The following is a 3579-nucleotide window of genomic DNA, read 5'->3' as shown; positions in this document are numbered from 1 at the left end:
ATTAAAAAAAAAAAAAAAAAAAAGAAGAAGAAGAAGAAGAAAGAAATCATCCGCCCACTCACAATTCCCATTACAATTTCTTAATGACGCGTATTCATACAAAAGCAGACTCACTGTCTCTGGACCGGGCGCAAACGGTGATAATTATCACCGTGAGAAACGTCATGTATCACCTAAGGCGAGCCACCTTGCGAGAGATGGTGCCGATGCTGATGTTGGGCTGATGGCGGTGGTGGTTGGTTGGGCTGTTTTCAAAAGGGCCTCCTCCATCCTCGTAAGGATGGAGGAACAAGGACGAGGATAAAGAGAGAGGGAGATAGAGAGAGAGAGAACGGTTGGATTTCGACGAAGGAAGGCACGAGGAGGAATTTGATTTACGCATCGGTTCGTTGAAGTGGATGTATTGTGCGAGAAAACATTGTGATGCATTGTGGAATGACTGTCGAGGGAGGGGGGGGATAAGGTCTTAATTACCGCGTGTGCCATATTGACGCGCCTTGTATCCTGGTATGACCGGCCGTTTTCAACGAATTGCGAAAAGTCACCGGGAGTGAATGGTCAAACAATGAGGCTGCGAAATTTTGAACCAACACCCGTTGAAAAGATGATTGGGTTAAAATTTTCGTGTAAAGTTAAAACTCGCTTTGCGTATTGTAATCGAATGTAACTTTTTACTCGTAGCTTTATAGTCGATTCTTTTCCATCACTTCGTATTTTTCGTGATAAAATATTCAACGATTATTTTCTTTGTGAGTTAATCTTGGATCTGTAATAATAATATCGTTGGAGATAACGCTACGTAATTGCAAAATATTAATTGTGAAATTAAAATTGATGTAATAGAATTGGAAAGAATTGGAAGTGGTTTTGAGAATATTTTCCGATTTTATTATTAAAGTGAAACGTAGAAATGAGGAAACGTTGAGTAGGTATATATGTTAATGTAAGTATTATAAAATTGATTATTATATTTAATTTCTTTTTAAATTAGGGATTGAATTGGATTGTTGAAGAAAGTTACAGTTCAACCGGAAGCTTTTACCAACCACTTCGCGTCAATACCTTTAATTCATCGTTTGTATTTCAAGTAGGTAATAGATTTTCAATGTAATTTCAATAAGAGGTTAAACATATATAAATTGAATAAATTGAAGTTCGTTAGAATTAAATAGCTTAATATCTCGTTACAAACCTCGTGACCAATGTATATCCACTGTTTTATTAGAATCAAATCACTTAACGATCCTAAATTATTGTTCCTCACTATTGACACTTATCTCGACAGGTTCATATAACTTGAGGTTCATGGAATTCTATTATCTTAGAATTATAGTCGAGTAACAACTTTCCATTTAATATTTTTAAATTCTTACATTCAATACTCATACGTATCGTCCTTTAATTATCTGAAACAATGATTCAAACAAATAAATGAAACTTGATTATAAAATTTGAATGGAATATTCGAGATTTAATTTGTATAACTAAGAAAATATTAACACTGCAATCAAATCAAAAATCTTTCAAAAGTATACATAATAAATTTCTTTTTTTAACTTTCTTCAAATTACAATCCACCTGTACTATATTATACTTAAACTACATCCATCTTAAAACAATGAACAACGATTTCCTGAAAACAATATTAACTATACCGCATTACGATACAAATTAAATTTCTTTTAAAATACAATACAAATCCTAATACAAATCCATCATTCAAAAAAAACTTCAACACCCCCAACAGCAAACCCACAAATAATCTTATACAACTTACGTAACCTGTAACCTGTAATCCAAAAAGAAAAAACGAAAAAAAAAAAAAAAAAAAACCAAACGTTCATTCCGAAATTCCAACTGGCCCTGAGAAGAAGAAAACCTGAAACGCGCTAATCTTTCCATCATTATCGATCGCAGGTAACCACCGCCCCACCAAAAATTCCCACGTGTCCGGTATTCGAATTCCGTAGGACCAGGAAGACGGGATGGAAACGGGCCCAGGATCGGCGTTCCGTTTCGGGCCTTGGTGGGGGTATTCGCGACGAAATAAGACCGCGGCGAGAGTCGTACACGAGAGGACCCACGGCGGAACTCATTTTAATTAGAAGGGGTCCCTTCGTTTTATCGAGTTATTCCCGGGGCCCGTGCCCCCCTCCCTCTCGCGCCCTTCCGCGGCCCGTTTCGTTCCTTTCCCCCACCCAGCGCCGCGGCAACCGACTCTCCCCCCCTCCCCACTCCTTTGTAACGTTCGCGCGGGCCCCGTACCCCGCCGATCGGGGCCTGGGCCCACGAAGCCGGCTTGGAATGCGGTCCTACGGGCCCACGGGGTTCGTAGTGGTCGTGGATACGGCGTCTCGGGGTGTCGGAGTGTGCGTACACCGCGGTCACGTCAAATCGCAACCAGCCTCGTATTTTTTCCGATGCTTTTGCGACGGTCGCGGGTCGACGGGGCCTTGGCTGGGCCTTATTCGACGATAAAAGGGAAAATTTTCTTTGTTCTCGTGGATCGGGGATGGGGAAAAAGTGATAGATATGGGGATAAATGGTAAATGGAATAGGAAAAAGGGAATTTTTTGGGCATCGAGAGATTAGATTAGAAGGGGAGGATTTGGAAATTTGCAATATTTATTTTTGAATACGGATTCGATTGTTGAAATTCGTGGATCATATTACATGATACAAACAGAAGGATGGAGCAATACTTTGGTATTTTTTAAAATTTGCATTATGAAAAGTTGAGAAATTGCTATTTGAAAGAAATATATTACCTGTATGGCAAATACTATTAATTTTAATTTCTTCCCGATTACCAACTTTTCAACTTTCAATAGCAAAGAAAATAATTAGACGGTTGAATCAATATTTTAACAAGTATCAATCGTCAAACAGTGATCCGAGAATTCCAAAAATTCCAATCCAAACCGATTTAATTTCCAATCGATCCCAAGTGGCACGGTTTAGAATCTCCACGTAGAGAAGCAGCAAAACGCTAAATAAAAACGTACATATTATGCTATTACTTTCTTTGTCATACATTTACCATACCTACGAACAAACCTTCAATCTCTGTCAACAACAATCATTTCCCTGCTTCCTTCGATCCTTCGCAATTATTAAAAAATTCCAATTCGAGCTCGACTCAAAAGGACGCCCCCACATCGAGTAGACGTTTTCCCCTCCGCGACAATCCCTCCTGCTCGCACCACCTCGATCCTCCTCTTCCCTCGGCCTTCCTCTCCACCTTCCTGTCCGTTAGCCTCCTCCCGTTCACCTATGAGGGAGGGGACAGGAGAGGAACGGGACCTCCAAAGCGGCGACCAAGTCCAGGGAGGTCCTTCCTTCCTTCCTTCCTTCCTTCCTTCCAAGCGGCGTACACACCAAGTGCACGGCTACGAAGAAGAAGAAGAAGAGGGAGTAGAAGCGATAGAAGAAGAAGAGAGAAGAAAGGAACGGCTCCTTGGCAGGATCAAAGGATATGGCCAGATCCTTTTTGCTCCGTGGGGATCGGCCACGAAAATGTTCGGCTCGGGTTTCGAAGGGCCGCGTTTAGAAGGGAACTGCTTCGAAGCAGAGAGAGAG

This window comes from Apis dorsata, unplaced genomic scaffold (assembly GCF_000469605.1).
Source record: "Apis dorsata unplaced genomic scaffold, Apis dorsata 1.3 scaffold_129, whole genome shotgun sequence".
Taxonomy (NCBI): domain Eukaryota; kingdom Metazoa; phylum Arthropoda; class Insecta; order Hymenoptera; family Apidae; genus Apis; species Apis dorsata.
The sequence above is the reverse complement of the archived record's forward strand: the minus strand, read 5'-3'. Positions refer to the sequence as shown.